Source organism: Eurosta solidaginis, chromosome 1, assembly GCF_040869045.1.
Source record: "Eurosta solidaginis isolate ZX-2024a chromosome 1, ASM4086904v1, whole genome shotgun sequence".
Taxonomy (NCBI): Eukaryota; Metazoa; Arthropoda; class Insecta; order Diptera; family Tephritidae; genus Eurosta; species Eurosta solidaginis.
This window is the reverse complement of record NC_090319.1, coordinates 312,728,533-312,748,603: the sequence shown is the minus strand read 5'-3', so window position 1 is coordinate 312,748,603 and position 20,071 is coordinate 312,728,533. Positions and strand designations below refer to the sequence as shown.

At 36.6% G+C, this 20,071-nt stretch overlaps 1 protein-coding gene across 1 annotated transcript in view; it reads right to left on the bottom strand.

Annotated features, from left to right (window-relative positions):
- The window catches only part of beat-IIb (beaten path IIb), a 456,801-nt gene extending 455,085 nt beyond the window's left edge, over nt 1-1,716 (bottom strand). The window contains exon 1 of the mRNA XM_067772209.1: nt 1,596-1,716. The gene's annotated coding sequence lies outside the window, so the exon portion shown is untranslated. The remainder of the gene's footprint in view (nt 1-1,595) is intronic.
- Nucleotides 1,717-20,071: the final 18,355 nt, after the last annotated feature.

The window sequence follows — 20,071 nt, the reverse complement described above, 5'->3', positions numbered from 1 at the left end:
AGGATTATACGATTTTCAACCGTGAGTTACGCAATACCGCTTAGATTGCATATGATTTCGAGGGCGGCATCCTGGGCCGAATTATCCTCCCTCACGTTTCTCAGGTGTAGCTCGGTAGCATAGCGCGTAAAAACATCCGTTCGAAATTCTTCGGAGCTACACCTAGAACTTCTAGGAAAGTGACATCAACGAAGATATGAGTTCGAAGTCGCAGTCCTATAGCTTCTGTGCTGGCATATGGTGTGAGGATCAGGAGGCATGATACCGACTGGTGGTCTCGATTGCTACTGTTCGCACATCGGGAATTGTAGCTCTTAAAAAGAGCCCGAAAAATTGGAGGCGCCCTGTACCACGAGTGTCATGAGTATTAATAGACCATTAATAGCAACCGTAAGTCGCCTTTGTGCGTGACCGTTAAGGAGCCACAAATGATTTAGAGAAATTGTGTTCGCGACGATTATTAAGAGTTAACCCCAGGTGAAACTACGCTTTGCACGAGATATACAAACTAAAGTGTGACCATTTTATGTATCTCTATTTCTTTTCAGCAGTACCAATTCCAAAGACCGGAGTTAGGTTCGAAGCCTCTCTGGAGTAAGTGAAGAGTACAATCCCTCCGCAAGGAGCTGCTCCTTTAAATTTTTGAATGATCTGCAAGAGTTTCAGGCAAAACCCCCGGAAAGCCGCGAAATGGCCAAAACGTTGATTTCCTTAAATACATACAAACAAAACTTTTCCTAAATATTATTTTTGTAAATAGAAAAATCAAGCTTTTTAAAGTAAGAACACCGGCGTGCACCGGCGCGCCGCCCCCGCCGCCACCGCCGGTATATAATAGAGCCTACGCCGCCGCCGCCGCCGATGATGTGACCGGCGTAAACCTCTAGTATGTACCCCATACAAACCGAATCTTCTGATAAGGAATATTCGGATACTACGAGTGGCATAAGATTATTGCTCAGCTCCATTCATAGAAGGTATGAAATATTGGGCACAACCGAAAACAATCCCGTCTCAACTTGTTTTTAGTTGATAAACTTTTTTTCAAAGATGTCGATGTTGCTCTTCCCTGGGCTTGAACTCAAAACCTTCGGTGTAGTAGGCACGCACGCTATTATCAAACCACTGCAACCGCTATATTATTTTAAAAAATTGGATGTCTTACTGCCAAGCTTTAACAAAAAAATAAAATTCGACTATACACAAAAAAAAGAATAAAAAAATCTTGTAGAGACCACCCTTTCAACTTTCATTGAGCACCTTCTAATGTACAGTAAACATTTTTTTATTTTATAATTTTTTGTGTAGGGTTTCAAACTTACCAAGAGAAAAATTGTATACAAGAACTGCACCTCACTGAAATCACATATAAATGTGTTGATAAAAAGAAAAGTCTTCTTATCTAATTTAGCTTACACTTCTTCTTTATTATTATTATTTTTTTAATGAACAAAACTTATTCCAGCTTATGTTAAAGTGATAGTGAGCATAATATATTTCAGTGCTTACACGATAAGCAAACCTATTTTATAAGCTGAACATCACAAATTTTATTAACTGTACAGAAAAAACAAATAATTCACAATTACACATACTCGTAATAATCACGCTTACGCTTTTATGCAATATTCAATGCACAGCACACGTCGTCATGTATGCATCGAAAATGCTATGCCGCAAAAATTAACCGCCGACGCTCGAACAAGTCAAACGAAATATATCGACTGACATTGCATAGCCGAGCGGTTTGCAAAATCGAGTGCAGCATGTATTTGAATGACACAAAAACATAAAATATTTCGCGATACTCCAAACGACTCTCTAAATAAGATTTTCGTTGACGTTATGAAAGCATAGTTGCATTTCGTAGCGAAAATTTGAATATTTTGACATATCGCGAGAGTGTATGGTCGCTTGTCATTCTAACTAACAAAGCATCGAAAATTTCCATTTTTATCAGAAACTCAAACGATTTCTTTTATATTCGCCAAACTTGCTTTTAATCTCTGAGCAATTATTTGTGTTAGGTCAGTTTCGTTCAGTAAATTTTCGAAATTATGTTCGTTCGTATTCTACTCTCGTATATTCCTATCGTTAAACCAATATTCACTCATCGGCTTTTTATTCAATTCGAAGTTACTCATACGCCATGGTGTACTAACAGCATCCATTGCACATATGAAAACTTTCCATAGTTCTCATTTACTCTTTGAGAGACTGAGTCGCACACTCTATTTTGCTTGAGTGGTATAACAGTTAACTGCTTACTCTATTACATATAATTTCCCAATGAGTTTTTTTGTAGTCACGCTGTCATTCACCTATAAATTCATTTGTGCAATTCAGTGTGCGTGTGTAGATATGTTTGATTGTGTTTTTACTTTATTTAAAACTGTGCCACTTACGGATGCATAATTTTTGTTCTTTGTACACATTTCACCTTGTTTACCTCCTTTTGCACTCTTTTTTTTCTTGAGGTTTTTCTATTTATATTTTGCGTTTTTGTCATTATTTTATATTCAATGCATTGTTTTGTAGTTATTATTTGGTAATTTTTAACTGCCCCAAAAAGTAGAACTACTTTTTCTTTCTAGTGATAGTTGTAAATGAAGACGTAATCATCTTCAGCAAAAAACGCCGTAGGTATGGAGGAAAACCACTTTTTCACTAGGTACTATAGTTCACACCTTCAAACGAGTATCTCACTGAGATCCACGCCAAGGCGAGGGTATGTAGCACAATGTTCATATGCACCAATGAGCCTAAGGAATATGAATGGCTAATGTCCCAAAAGAAATAATTTAATAATTTCATGAAATTTACGCCAATAGACCCCAAAGAACATAAGTATTTGGAATATTCAAATATGGCGGCGAGAAGTTAGTAAGAAGAATGCATCAGCTTGTTTGCAAAATATGGTCGGTGTAGTGCATGCCTGCCGATTGGAATTTAAATGTTCAGTACACAAAAAGGCATCCTTTAAACTGCGCCAACTATCGCGCAATCAGCCACCCTTCGTATCGCATTTAAGATTCTGTCAAATGTATTGTGCCAAAGATTGAAGCTCACATTGAGTGCGGTTTTAAACCTAGTAAATCTACCATCGACCAGAATTTGACAATGCGCCGAATCACCACCATTGGGAGAAAATATAGGAACAGGGCACCCCCACTCCGCCTGGAAGGACCACGTAGAAAATTATTGAAATGCCTTTGGTAAGACCAATTGGCGCTAGTTAGCAGAGGGAACAAGCGAATGTCGCGATATATTTTCAAAAAGTTTTCGAGTTGCTATCGAAAAGTTGTTGATTTTTACTGGTTTGATTTAGAAAAGTCATCTATTTTTTGTGGAAAGTTCGTCAATTTTTTAACGTAAAATAATCAATATATTATCAGAATTTTGTCGTTTTGCTATCAAAAAATTACTGAATAGTTTTAAAAAAGTTGTTGAGTTGTTACAGAAAAGTTGTGGGTTTTTTGTTGAGAGTTCTTAATTTTTTTATTGAGGAGTTATCGAAATGTTATCGAAAAATTATAGGTTTACTATTGAGATTTTACATATGTGATGATTGTCATAGAAAAATTATTTCTTATATGTATTCAATTAGCGAGCCAGGCTCATATTGCTTTATACGATTTTTTTTTATATTAGAGGATACTTACGATGGTTACTATGACATGATTCTGAATTTTATTCCTTCATCAGCTAGCTTTCCGGGAGCTGAGTTTTGAACTCGAAATCTCCAACATTCCTGTATACTCCACACAATCCACTTTTTGTTCTTGTACAAAACGAATTATTAAAAAATAATAATAACCTATAATAATCTATCGATAATAAATGAATATCCTGTAGGTATCGGTTGTATCCGATAGGAAGGCGACGAAGTTAGAAGAGCTAGAAAAAGCTCGAATTTGTATGTTTCTTATAAAGTTACTTCTCTTGTGGTTCAACTTGTGAGCTCTAAGTAGGTAACTTAAAACACTAGTTTGCTACGTCCGCATGTTTTATACATCGTAGTTTTGGAGTACTTGCTACTCACGCATTTTTTAAAGAAGCGCTGGGGTCCTACAACTTTAAATACAGCCAATTTCTCTGCATCTTTACTATATTGTAATCATCATCGGAATTGTTTCGCATAGTCTCGCGACTTTGTTGAGGAATATTTTGTAATTGTTTTCTGAATCATTTTGGTCTATTTTGAAACCATGCTGTGATCAATTTAAAATTATTTCGGGACTTCTTCTGTACAATCGGTGGTTGCAGTTTACCCTCCAGAGTTTTCATTGATGATGAGTCTACGTGATCTCTAAGTGAGGCAGCCAACTTATTTGCTAAGTTTTTTAGGTGAAAATTTTCCCCGGATGATAATAAAGCGTTTGATTTTTCAATGAATGCCGTTACTATCCTGAACTTCGGTGCGTTTTGTCGCTCCTGTGCGGATGTAAGCAAAGCTATTCTTAAATCCTCCTATTCTTTTAAATCCTCCTCCCAAATTGAGGTTGATGGGCTTTCTTCATTCTTGTTAAAAAATTGTCCAGCCTTGGTCTATTTTTCGACTTTAATTTTTAATAAATCACAATATTTTGGGACGTTCATTGATGATTGGAGCTCAACTCGAATACGCCCGTATTCAAAATTCGAAACAAGAACGATGAGCTTAACTATAGACCAATATCCAAGCTGTCCACGATCTATAAAATTTTTAGCATACTGTGAACGCCAAGTTGAGTTTAGATAGGTCTACGGTTTCAAATCTTGTTGTTTTTTGCAAATACTGTGTAGAGTCTTTCTCGGCTGAACTCCGGGTTGATTGCATTTACACTGACTTCTCCAAAGCTTTTGATAGAGTTCGTCACACAATTCTGATTAAAAAATTAAGCTGTCTCGGTTTTCATTCAACGTTTCTTTTGTGAATTCGTTCTTATTTAAGCAATAGACCCTGCGTTGTTGCCATTGTTGGAAATTGTCCGTTTGTTGCGACTTCTAGCGTCCCCAGTTAGGTATACTGGGTCCACTTTTATTTATATTATTTATTAATGATATCAGTATTTGTTTTCCGTTTGCAAAATGTTTACTATATGCCGATGACTTAAAAATATTTTCAGCTACTAAGTCGCCAGAAGTTGCCATAAAGCAGCAGGATAATGTAAATAAGCTTCACATATGGTGCCAGAATTCCCGTCTCTCTTTAAATACGCTTAAATGCTTTCAAGTTATTTATTCAAAATCAAATAACTCCACTACTCAATAATACAAAATGGCCTTTATTCAAGTACTTCACAATAACACTACTACTTCTCGACAGATAGCGTGCTTAAATCAAACTGACTATGATTGCTCAAATTGCACTTTTTATACTCTCCGATTTCCTCGTTCCATACTTCTAGGCGTTTCCAGAATTTACTTAGTTCACAGCTATAAAATTATAACTACAGATGCACGTGTATAGCTTCTCATATTCGCGTGTATATGTGAGTGATACTTGCACAAATAATTGCCGACTTTTGGGAGTATCTCAGATATATGCATGTGTTTGTGCGTTGCTCTCCGCTGCTTGTATGGACTTATGTATGTGAAGACATAATGACTAAATTGGTTATGTGCATACAAGTTACTGCTCAGAGACGATAGTATACTTTAGTATTGCTAATATTCGTCACAATATATATAAATGATATATCTTCGGCGCTAAAACATAGTAAAATAAGACTGTTTGCGGATGACGCATTGCTCGAAGTAAGTGAAATGGATATCATGTTAGCTAGGAGCAAAATGCAGGAAGACTTTATCTCCCTATACGGGTGGATTTGTAAAAACAAGCTTAAACTTAATGCTAATAAAACCCATTTTATGGCCATATCCAGAGCAATGAACAAAGAATCTTGTAACATCGAGCTAAAATAATGAACTCAAACATTAACGAAGTTAAAACTTTCAAGTACAAATATAGTATATCTAACAATGAACTTCAATGTGTTGATGAGATTAAAGAACTGTTTGTCGTCTTCGACAAAAGGTTTTCTTTCATTAATCACATTAACTACGAAACATCGACAGCTAATTCTATGCTCGGATTTGTAAGGCGCAATGCTTCAAAATTCTCGGACCCCTATACCTTTAAGCTGCTCTATACGTCATAAGTTAGATCTAATCTTGAATATGCTGTCTTCGTTTGGAGACCAAGCAACCACACAGCCATTAGTAGAATTGAGAGAATTCAAAAAATGTTCCGAAAGACATATGGCCGTTAAGTTTTTCGGAACCGCTTCCTTTTAACTCTGCATGTCTTTTACTTTTAAGCCTCATGTCTTTGGAAAATCGTAGATCTATACTGTGCTTGTCATTCACATATAATATTTTTAATGCCTACATTGATTCCCCATATTTGCTGGAAAGGATTGGATCTAATGTTCCTCAGAGATGTCACAGAAATTTCTTTCCGTTTTATTGCAATTATTTTAAAACAAATTACGCTAGTAATGCTCCCATTACGCATGCTATTCGGGAACTTAACTCTATAAGCAATTCCGATGCTCTAGATTTTTCTATACAAAGGGATGAATTTATGAATATTTTGAACTATGCTTTCTGAGTACACCGATTAGTTTGAGGCATAAATATTTTTTAAATTTTCTTTGTATTATAGCCTGTAAGGATTAAAATTCATAGACTTAAATAAATAAAAAAAATAAATAAAAAAATGCCTCGAAATTCGATTTTGTTTTCATCATGTTATTGTTATTGTTGTTGTTGTTGTAGCGATAACGTTGCTCTCCGAAGGCTTTGGGGAGTGTTATCGATGTGATGGTCCTTTGCCGGATACAGATATGGCACGCTCCGGTACCACAGCACCATTAAGGTGCTATTCCGACAATCTCGGGAACGATTTATGTGGCCACATTAAACTTTCAGGCCATTCCCTCCCTCCACACCCCCAAGTCCCATGAGGAGCGTGGGGTCGCCAGAGCCTCGTCTGGTTGTGAAACAGGATTCGCCGCAGATAGGTGAATTTGACAATTGGGTTTGGAGAAGCTATATATTGCGCTGGCAACCTGAAGGGTTGCGCTACACAACCCCTTGAATCTGGTATTTTAGTTGCCTCTTATGACGGGCATAACTACCGCGGGTATATTCTGATACCCTAATCCGCTGGGGGTTGTTTTCATCAGCATTTCAGATGGCTTTCTGAATCAGTTCAGGACTACATATTTCGGGAAGATCATTAGGATCATTTCTGTATTATCTCGGGGTCATTACGAGATTGCTTTAATTTAAGCGAAATTTTCGGATAAATTTCGCACGGTTTAAAAATCATGCCCAAACTATATCGTAATGATTTTGGAGAAATTCGAGGCCGCTTCCTTCGTGCAGGCAATCATTTCGCAACTTTTCCTAGATTTTTTCATATCTAGTTCATGACCGTTTTTGCATGGTATTTGGAATAGGTTCGTTGCTACTTCAACATTTTTTCAGGTATATTATTGACGTTTAGGAATTATGATCGAGAACTCTCCGGGACTGTTTCAAATCAGGTTCTTGGTAGTTTCTGTAAACATATCGCGAAGGGGACCATTTATAGGTCATTTCATAAAACACGTTTGAATCGCTCTGTGGTTGTTTTTCACGGTTGTTGAGTATATATTTCCGATCCATGGTTTGGCTCTTTTTTGCTAACGCGTGCCTTACTTTTTTCCCTTATATTTTTATTAATTGTTTTTTTTTTTTTTTTTTAGTCTTCCTACTTCTGTAACTGTTTTTGGTCGGTAGCCTATTTTTAAAAGATTTGCCTTCATCAGGGTCTACAAATATCGCTGAATTCTCCGCAATTGAGGCACGTTGGGTGGATTCAAGTTTTTCTTAACATAATATACATTATTATATTCAAACCACTTTTGTGTGGCACGAGCACAATCTGCTAGAAACAAGTCCGGCAAAAATATAGGTGAACCATTATAGCGACGTAGAAAGAGCAGAAGTCGATTTGAAGACACTATTTCTCGTAAATCTCTGCGAAGGTTCCCATAGTAAAGAGTGGCATGGAATTATGCCCGAATTCAAAAGTAGCCTGTTCAACCAGAACTTTTCCGCCAAACTATTCTATATGGATGGCTTTTCCTGTAGTGGAATTCACTAACTTTTTTAACCACATTTGCCATAGCTTTATTTGTAAATCGATAACTATAATAATTTCGTTATTCAATAACTATTTTGTATCGATATTTGTTTATCGATGATCAGCTGTGTTGTTAAATAAACGGCAAGTAAATTTGCTGCGTTAAAAATCACAAAATTAATATCACTGGCAATTTTATTTAAAAAATAAAATCGGAATTTTAATTAAATACTTTCAAACACGAAAAGCTGCTTTATTTATAAATCAAATGGCGTTTGAGTACTTGGCGTACGTTCTATCATAAGACGAACATTTCGCTCCAACTTTTGTCGCATTCGGCTTTTCCATGCAGCTTTAAAAACCTACATCTCGCTAGTCTTGGATTTTCCATCAAATAGTCCACCATCTGACTTAGCTGCTGTGCTGTGGTACGGCTTCTTCTTTGAGTGCTATCACTTTTTGCCGCCATTCTATTTTAATGTAAGAAATTGGTTATGTCGAGAAATATGAAATTTACACCGCATTTATCTACCTTTTGTTAAAATAGGTAAAAACTTGCACAACAATGACTTTGAAAAGCAGTTAGTATACGGAATTTATTTATTTTTGGCATTCCTTTTATGATTTTCGCATTTTTTAGGTTTCGTTAAGCTGTGCTGCCACCTTTCTTTATTAAAGCAAAATTTAAATGTCAACTAGTTCGAGTCGTTAAAACTAAGTCAGTGAATAGTACAATCGATAAGGCAAGCGACAAATTCGTTAATTAAAATCTTGAATAATCGCATCGTTAGAAGTTAGTGAATTCCTCTACTGGACTAGCAATGTGCTCTGCAGGCTAAAACCAGTTAAAGCCGGTACCTGGCAATCGTCCATAATCACGCAAAAATATTTGTTTGCCAATTTGGTCTCATAGAGCTAACATGTAAGAAAAGTGCTTTTTGACGTCTGTCTTTTAATTCGCTCTGGATTTTTTTCGTTTTTTACCTTTATATTAAGTCGCTTTTATGTTTGTCCCCTCATTTCCATACGAATTTTTGACCCACGGAAAAGTCTGTTTCAGTAACTTCGCGTTGAGCTAGACACTTGATACTTAGAACATAGTTCAGATCTGAGAGATATTACAATGCAAGTGGAAAAAATCCGCTAGGTGGCGCACGGATAAAGATATACAGAAAATTAATTTTAAAATAGAAATTTTGCAATCGACTTTTAACTAACTTCTCGGTGAGCCAGAGACTTGAAACTTAGCACATAGTTTGCGAGTCGATGGCACTACAATTCGTGGAAAACAAAATGCCGCCAGGTGGCAGACGAATCGAGATAAACGAAAATCCCTGAAAAAACGCAGGGAATCTTGCAATCGATTTTTGAGTAACTTCCCGGTGAGCTGTAATATGAAACTTGAGCCGTAAGTCAGAACCCGGTGACAATGCAATAATATTTTATCAAAAAAATTCCGCTAGGTGGCGCATGGATCGAGATATTAGGAAAATTTATTTTAATTTGGGAATCTTTCAATATATTTTTAACTAAGTTCCCGGTTACCTAGAGACTTTTAACTTAGCACACAGTTCGAGACAGACCCGGCGACAATACAGTATACAGAGACAATACAATATACAGAAAACAAAGCTCCGTTAGGTGGCGAGCTAATTGAGATAATTACAAATCCCTGAAAACCGAGGGGAATCTTGCCATCGATTTTTGAGTAACTTGCCGGTGAGCTAGAGACTTGAAAATTCGTTGTGGGTCAGAACCTAGTGACAATGCAACATTTGATGAAAAAAAATTTGCTAGGTGACACGCGGATCGAAATAGTAAGAAAACAAATTTTAATTTGGGAATTTTCATTCCATTTTTAACTAACTTCCCTGTCACCTAGAGACTTGAAGTTTGGCACTTAGTTAGACGCCTGGTGACAATACAACTTATAGAAAACAAAGTTCCACTAGGTGGCGCGCTAGTCAAGATAATTGCAAATCCTTTAAAAAAGGGGGGGGGGGGGGCAATCTTGCGATCGATTTTCGAGTAACTTCCCGAGGAGCTAGAAGAATGAAACTTGGGCCGCATGTCAGAACCCGTTGACAATGCAATACTTTATCAAAAAAATTCCGCTAGGTGGCACATGAATCGAGCTATTGAGAAAACTAATTTTAAATTGGGATCTTACAAAATATTTGAGCTGCGTAACGCACAAGTCGAACTATTTAGAAGATTGGGCCATACCTTCATGGCTAGCCTCCTGAGTGTAGCAGTCGTTGTAGAATTCCACCTCGTTGAACGCCCAACTCAGTACACGTCCATGCATACTTTTAGGCGTACGCGACTTTCACCACGATTCTTTTAGACCTTCAGGCGATTTTCAGCTGTGCAAATAAGTAGCTGACAAACGAGGTGGAATTATCTTGTTATGATGCGAGGTGGAATTCTGTTGTTTTCGGCAGTGTTGTCGGCGAAAATTCCACTAATTCTATTAAATATTGCTATATTGAACAAATAAATAAAGATAAGAATTTTCACTTTGGAATTACTTAAATTACTAATCAAAGTTGTAATTGCCTTTTTGTGGGCAGTACTAACAAATTGAAAAAAAAGATGATACAAAAATTTTAAGGACTACCTTTATATAAATGGACCAAAAAATATAAGGAAATTTTTCTTTTAATACAGACATAGTCTTGTTGAATTTTGACTAAAAAACTTTAACAATAGCTCTTGTAAAAGAATTTTGGGATTTAAAATGATAAAGGTAGAGCGCGTGTTTAAATTTTAAATAATCAATTAGTTAATCCCAAGTATAGGGTTTGCCTTAAATTGAAAGATTGCGCTCCATCTTTATAGTTTTAAATCCCAAAATTCTTACATGAGCTATTGTTAAAGTTTTTTAGTCAAAATTCAATAAAACTATGTCTGTATTAAAGGAAAAATTGCTATTTTGCTACTTTTTGGTCCACTAATATAAAGGTAGTCCTTAAAATTTTTTTATCATCTTTTTTTTTTTGTATAAATACAGTTTTTCTGCTTGTTTCGTGTAACGAATAAAAGTGCGGTTTTGGCTACATGCCAACATCTCTTATTGACATGCACCGGTTTTTCCTTATTAGAACATTATACTCCAACTGGGCGGTCTGATGATCCGTTTGGGTGGCCACTTCTTGACTTGTCCTTCTCTAAGCCACCTTTCTTTCAAACCGTTTTTCGGGTAGTGTCATTGAATGGTCCTCTGAGTTTCACAAAAATTTTGTAAACTACATTGTGATTATTCGTCCAAAAGTATAGAAATTTTTTACTTTGCTCTACGGTCGTGTTCATTTTTCTTATTGACGAAGGGCTGTCCTCAGAAGATAATATATTTTTAAAAATCTAATAAAATGTAGATTTAGAAACAGATAGTACAAAACATACTAACAAAACAACTTAAAGGGAATTTTAAGTGTGTAGAACTTGCAGAACTAGTCCTTATATAGGCACTAATCGTTTACTTTAATGTTATTATTTGGACTTTTGAAGAGGCCTTATCTCCAATGTGTGCCTATGTCTAAATGTTTTGATGATTTCTTGACTTCTTTGGCGTTGGAAAGGTCTGGTTTTCCATCTGCTATTCTACTTTTGTTTCTGTTGTTCTTGTCACTACTTTTGCGTAGCAGCTTTATCAGACTTCTTAATTGTTCATTATATTGGCGCGTCGAACGCATAATTGTTTTATGAGTTTAATCTTCTCCAAATATGGTTCACAGTCTACATCTTAAGCTATAGGAACTTGAGCATTCAAAAATGATATCCCCTATTGGACTGTCCATATGACCGCCATGGTGAAGTGGCGGCGTGCTCTTCTACTGCACCAAAAGTTCAAGGGTCAGGAAAAGCAATTCAAAAACTGTTTAGAAAAAGTGTTTCTGTATAGTCTAACGTCACCTCAATGGTTTGGCGAACACCTCGTAAATATTTCTGCTATGAAAAGCTTCTTAGCGAAAATTCTTCTTATTTGCAGGTGTAGGCCGCAATTAGCATAATTTTGAGCTCCGTAACGCCAATATGTAGAAAAAAATTAAAAAGCAGCAAGGCGCAAATTGAAGTAAGCTTTCATCTTCTCGAAGGTATATCGGAGCAGAAATGTATTTATTTGTCTTTTTTTTTTTTCTATGGAGGCAGACGACCTTATCACTTCTTAGGAAATCTTGATCTTAAAAACAAGAACAAAAACAACTGTAATTTATGAAAATTGTAAGCCATAAGCAACATGTGGCATAACAACGGTCTAGCTAACTATTCAAATATACCCAAAACTTTTCCAAATTGAATGACGACACGATTAAAGTTCGTAATTTATTCCGCATACAACGGCTGCTGTGTATATCAGAGTTACAAACATATTTACCTCCATAATTTTTACGCCTATTTTAGTCATAAATAAATAATATATGCTTAAACTCACGGTTCTCCTACAAAATACCCAGCGGTAACATTGAAATTATGCACCAAACAATAGCAACAATTAAGGGACACATACAAGCGTTAACAAAGGATGTAATGAACAAACACAAACAACAACAACTATAAATACGACAACCAAACAAATCAAGCACAATAACGAAAGAACAGAATAACATAAATGAAAACATGAACATTAATAACAATACAACAACAGTAAAAAATCAGCAGGAGCGCGATATGGGTAACAAAAGGGCAAAATGGCAAAATCACATGACAACAACATGTCAAGTAGAAGAAGAATAAGTAAGGAAGGCTAAGTTCGGCTGTAAACGAACATTACGTATTCAGCTGGGAGCTTTGGGGACAAAATAAGGGAAAATCACCACGTAGGAAAATGAACTTAGGGTAACCCTGGAATGTGTTTGTATGACATGGGTATCAAATGGAAGGTACTAAAGAGTATTTTAGAAGGGAGTGGGCCGTAGTTCTATAGGTGGACGCCTTTTCGAGATATCGCCATAAAGGTGGACTAGGGGTGACTCTAGAATGTGTTTGTACGATACGGGTAATAAATTAAAGGTATTAATGAGGGTTTTAAAAGGGAGTGAACCATAGTAATATATTTGGAGGCGTTTTCGAGATATCGAACAAAATGTGGATCTCTGGGTCACCCTGATCTGATCACCATATTTCATCACTTTTTTCGTATTTGGTATAGAATTATGGCATTTTTCATTTTTCGAAATTTTCGATATCGAAGAAGTGGGCGTGGTCACAGTCGGATTTCGCCCATTTTTAATACCAAGATAAAGTGGGTCGAGCTAAGTACGTGAACTGAGTTTAGTAAATATATATCGATTGTTGCTCAAGTTATCATGTTAACGGCCGAGCAGAAGGACAGACCGTCGACTGTGTATAAAAACTGGATGTGGCTTCAACCGATTTCGCCCATTTTCACAGGAAACAGTTATCGGTATAAAAGCTATGCCCTTACCAAATTACGCAAGGATTGTTATACTTTTGTTCGACTTATGGAATTAAAAGTATTCTGGACAAATTAAATGAAAAAGGACGGAGCCACGCCCATTTTGAAATTTTCTTTTATTTTTGTTTTTTATTGCACCATATCATTACTGGAGATGAATGTTGACATAATTTACTTATATACTGTATAGATATCTAATTTTTTGTTAAAATTTGAGTTAGAAATTTTTTTTTCTAAAGTGGGCGTTTTCGTCATTCGATTTTGCTAATTTTTATTCACCACACATATAGTAACAGGAGTAACGTTCCTGCCAAATTTCATCATGACATCTCCAACGACTGTCAAATTACGGTTTGTCTGTCTTTGGTAATAAATTATCGCACTTTTTCGTTTTTTCGAAAATTTCGATATCGAAAAAGTGGGCGTGGTTATAGTCCGATTTCGTTCATTTTAAATAGCGATCTGAGATGAGCGCCCAGGAATTTACATGCCAAATTTAGTTAAGATAACTCAAACTTTACTCAAGTTATCGTGTTACGGACGGACGGACGGACATGGCTAAATGAATTTATTTTTGCGCCCAGATCCTTTTGATATATAGAAGTCTATATATACATATCTCGATAAGTTTATGCCCTTACGGATTACCAATATGCGAACAAAGTTAATATACTCTGTGGGCTCTCTTCTGCCGAGTATAAAATCTATGATGAAAAAACCAAAAAAGAAAAAATAAAGTCGTGCTTGTATCTATAATAAGCTACGAGATCCTCACAAATAGCTGAACAAAAATCATGCAGTGTTTGAAGAGGAAACTCGAGATTTTTATATAAATCACGTGTAACCAGGAACCAGCAAGTTATTGTGGTACATGCTGTTGTTTACTCATAAATATGTACAACTACAGGCACACATACATAGAAGAAAAGTAAAAGGTAAAATTGCTGCGAGCGCCTACACATAACCGTTCAACTAATTTATCCTACATGCTTGTTGTAATTATGGTAGACATATTGCCTTGAGCTAGCCGCGGATACTATATGTTTGTGTGGGCACAAACACGCACACAAAGAAATGAATTTTTATATCAAACTGAATCTTTGATTAGAGGGTTTTGAAAGAAACTAAAATTTATAAGAGGTCGCCCAGGAGTTAATGCACAAGAGAGCTAAACTACCACATTACCAGAAACCAATATATTCGGACTATTAACAACAAAAACTGATACAACAAATTTATAGTATAATTAACGGTCCCAAATTGGACTAAGCTCGAAGGGGTAACCCTTCAAGAAGAGTACAGCACATATCTACTATATAGTAAGCTGTCGGTGAAGTTCCAAGTGAAAGAGAGAACAAAGAAAGCCTCTGTGGGACCGTATGCATGCAAGAGGATGCTAAGATGCATGTGGGCCTATTATCTTAACACTCTCGTTAGGAATTACGGCAATAGTCAACCCCATACCTTACTATGGGTCCTTGTTTTGTGAACGGCCACACAAAAAAAGTACGCATACCAAAAATCTAAAGAGGGGATGTGGATTATCAATGCATAGGATAACGGGGGCTCTTAAAACTACCCGGACACAGCACTGCATGGCATTCTGAATATCTCACTTGTAGACTAAATGGCCAAAAACATATCGCTAGTAACTGCAACTAGGCTTAAGGCCTTGAATCAGTTTTGTAAGACCATAGCAGTATAGTGCCGTTAAATATAGGGCGAATAGCTTACTAGGACCTGCGCCCGAGTTTCAAAATCATAATGGGGCACAATATAGCCCAAAGCTTAGCGAAAGGGTGCGAAAATGGCAGAAAACACCGTCTAAGTGTATACTGATCGTTCCAAATAAACGGTTAGCGTCGGGTTTACTGTTTACTGTATCAATCAATGAATGGATTCTAAAGTTATCATATCACTGCAATGTCTTTTAGGCGGAAAATGTAGCCATGTAGGAAGCAGTAGACATTCTGGAGGAAGTGTGCTTAAGATGCAGTAGCGTCAGTCTACATACATAATAATAGTTAGGCGGCAATCAAGGTAATAATTGTGAACAATACTTCAGCGTGATGTGTACTGGAATGCAAAGTAATATTGGAAAGACTTTTCTCATGCCACAAAATACATCTATAATCTGTTCTCTGTAATATAGAAATAGAAGGTAACGAAAAAGCCGATGAGTTGGCATAAGAGGCTGCACAACTCGATGAATCGACGGTAGGATCATATGCAAATCCTACGACGTTAGACTCACAAGATCATATGATATTGATCATATCCCTAATGAGAAAAAATTTAAAGCTCACTTCACGTTCTCAAATCAATCGTAAACGGTTTACTCACCAAGTGAATTTATTTCTTTATATAAAACTCTATATTTTTGAGAGTACACTTTCTGCATATCGGCTACAAAAGATTGCAGCGGTGCGACAAACGTGCATATATACATATGTGTGTATGTGCGTGGGCTGGTGAATATGCATTTTGATATTTTCTAGAAAATATAACAGTATACATGTACATAAGAGAGGAAGAAAATAAAACAACAAAATAAGTTGAGTATATCAAATATCACACATATGACATCCGTTATAAAGGTAAAACAACAACATCATGCAAGAAATATACTTAATGCTCATCACTGAAACTCACATTTCGAAATATCACATTTTTGAAATTACTACAAGGAAAAAGTGATAGATTCCAAACAACTTAACCCTTTCGGCCCTACTGGGACAATATGTCCCAGCAAACTTCAAACATGTGTATAACTTTTAATATTTATGCAATTACGCAGTGAAATGCACCCAATAAAACACTGAAGCCTTCTTTGATGATCAGTAACCGCATTTCGTTATTATTGACATCAATTTCCCCTTACGCAATATTTTGCACAGACATGTCACGAAATTTCATCTGTACCGCGTTGTATTTCAGTGTGAAACGTCTCTCTGTCTTGTAGCAAACGCTAAATATGTAAGCAAATCAGGTGCTGAGCCTTCTCCTGAATCGGAGTTGGATGACGCTGGCGGTCAAGTTATAGGCGATCAACTTAATTCTTTAGAGATCTGTGAGGATCAGCCAATAGGTAATAAATGTAGCTGGACAAAGTTTTACGTCGGCGTAATTTTTTAACCCAAATACATAATGCCGGCTGGAGTTCTTACTGACTTCCCTTATGGTGCTTCAGAGCTTGACGTTTTTCGAAAACTCTTTCCAAAAAGTTTATATATATGTATTGCAGGGTGCACAAAACAAAGGATTCAAATACTAAACAGAGAAAAATCTGCAAAGCGCGCTCTTACCGATGAGTACGAAATTACGCTTTTTTTAGGAGTCCCTCGGTAATGCACTACAACCACATAGCATCAGTTGCTGATTACTGGAGTAAAAATTAATCTATGGAGAACTATGTGATTAAAAAGAGTATTTCTCGCGATAGAGTCACTTTACTGATGGCCAATATTTTTATACTCAGCTGAGCAGAGCTCACAGAGGATATTAATTTTGTTCGCATGACGGTACCCCGTAACGGCCTAAACTAACCGAGATAGGTATAAAATATTAAAATGATCTGGGCGAAAAAAGAAATTAATTTAACCATGTTCGTCCGTCCGTCCGTCCGTCTAACCGTAAACACGATAGCTTGAGTAAATTTTGAGGTATCTTAATGAAATTTGCTATGTATGCTCCTGAGTACTCATCTCAGATCGCTATTTAAAATGGATTAAATCGGACTATAACCACGCCCACTTTTTCGATATCGAAAATTTCGAAAAACCGATAAAGTGCGATAATTCATTACCAAAGCGATGAAATTTGGTAGGTTGACCTTATGACACAGAATAGAAAATCGGTAAAAGTTGGGACAATCAGCGTGGCACCGCCCACTTTTAAAATAATGTAATTTAAAAGTTTTGCAAGCTGTAATTGGCAGCTGAGTATGTAATGTTCGGTTGCACCCGAACTTAGCCTTCCTTTCTTGTTTTTATATATATTTTTATACCTTTCATAAACATGAAATGGTATATTAACTTTGGTCCGATGTTTGTAACGTTGAGAAATATAGAAGACAGACTCACCATTAAGTATACCGAATTGATCAGGGCGACGAATTGAGTAGATATAGCCATCCAGGTCTGTCCGTCCGTCTGTCTATTTGAAGGCAAACCTGTCCCTCAAATTTTGAGATATCTCAATGAAATTTGGCACAAGGATTTATTTTTGTATTATATTAGACACATGTCGGATCCGGTAGGATCGGCCACTATAGCATACATCTCCCATACAACCGATCGTTCAGATAGAAAAATTGTTAGCCATTTCTCCCTTAATTTAGAAATTATAAACGTGAAACACGGTTATATATATTTTAATGCGAGATGTGGAGAAGAACAGCTGTTTAACTGTAGTCCAACACTAGCAGCTTCCCCTATTTCATTCGAAAGGGTTTCAAAGGATAATTCGCTGAATGGTGTAGTTCGCTTTCGTTAACTGCATTAAACGGTCGCGCAAATGGTGATAAAGAAGGAGATATCACATTTCTTAGAGGAACTGCCTGTTCAGTGATCGACTATTATTTAATCAGGGGCAATTTGATGATATTAATAGATTCCTTCAAGGTTGATGATATGTTATACTCTGATCATCAACCACTATCAGTCTCTTTGAATACTATGGCTCAACCAAGTGTAAACGCAAACGTTATGAACCCACTCCCTAGGTTTAAATGGTAGTATAAACAAACCGAGAGATACAAAGATAATTTTAATCAAATGTTAAGTATTATAAATAGCAGCAGCTAATCACTGAGTGATCCAGTGGATTGTGTAAGAAAGGCAGCGGAACACTGTCAAAACAAAAAAGTGTGTACAAAGAGCATGCACCCCTGGTTTGACTACGAATGCAAAGAAGCCATAAGGACATCCTTTTCAGCCTTACGTAAAGCTAAAAGACTTGGTACGCAAGAAAGTTTAAGAGAAAATATCAAAATTTTAACAAACGAATTTAAAGAAATTTGCACACATAAAAAACACGTATATTTTAAAAATATGGCCATGAAATTCGGCGATGTTAAAGACAGTAGAGAGTACTGGGGGTTTGTGAAGAAGCTAAATGGTTCGGGGTTCGCGAAGAGTGCACAGTTAGATTCGGAAAGTTTGGGAGCACATTTTTCCTCTCTGCTAAACCAAAACAGTAGTGTATCTACCCTAAGTTTTGCATTGCCCTTCGTGAATGTACGGGAATTGGATTGCGAAATTACGGCGGATGAAGGGAATACCGCACTTAAAAGAACTAAAGATAATAAGGCACCTGGGCCTGACGGCATACACGCAGAATTTTTTAAACATGCCCCTCCTAACTTTATACAGCAGCTTACAGCTTGCTTTAATAGTATGTACATCTCTGGTTCGGTCTCTTCGCTGTTTCAGAAAGCTATTATATTCCCACTTTTTAAAAAGGAGACATAAATGACCCAAATAATTACAGAGGAATCTCCTTTCAGAATGCCATTGCAAAAATATTTACCTCCATTTTGTATGAAAGGTTAGCGGCGTAGGTAGAGAGGAATTCGCTTTTAAGTGAGTTCCAGGCAGTATTTAGAAAGGGATACTCTACAATCGACCATATTTTTAGTTTATCCAGCATATCTCGGCATTACATTTCAAAGAAGGGAAAATTGTATGCTTTGTTCGTGGACTTTAAGGCCGCTTTTTACTCCATAATACGAAATGTTCTTTTCTTCAAATTAAATAATTTAGGTCTTTCAACGAAAATGCTAGAAATAATAATCAGTCTCTACAAAAATAACGTTGCAAGGGTGTGGGATGGTAGCACTGCCTCAGAATGGTTTCCAACAGAAACGGGTGTTAAACAAGGTTGCCTACTTAGCCCATTACTGTTTGCGCTTTTCCTGGACGATTTGGTGAATCACTTGCCAAAGGGTATTACGTTTGGGGGCATCCATATAAAGATACTTATATATGCCGATGATGTAGTTATCTTAGCAGAAAACCCAAAACAATTACAGAAAATGATCAACAAACTAGAGGAGTACTGTAGTGAATGGGGGCTTACAATAAATACGAATAAGACAAAAGTACTTATATTCAGGGGCTCAAAAGGTAGATACTTTAGAGATGAAAAGTGGCATTTGTGTGGACACGAGCTGGAGAAGGTTAAGGAATACAAGTATCTAGGAGTAGTTATAACGTACAATGCATCGTACCATAAACATTTGTCAAGTAAGCTGAAATCAGCAAAATACGCCATAAACAGCAGCTGGAGATCTTTTTTGTCTAAAAAATGCATTCCTAATAGTCATAAGTACAAATTATTTGAAGCAGCTGTACGAGCAGTATTGGGCTATGCATCAGAAGTGTGGGGAATTGAATATAACGAAGAAGTAGAAAAGTTGCTGAGGTACTTTATTAAAAGGCTGTTCAGATTATAGCGTAACACCCCGAACTATATGATTCATCTCGAAACCGCACTCACAGAATTGTATATTGACTCCTTGAAAACACATTTCAAGT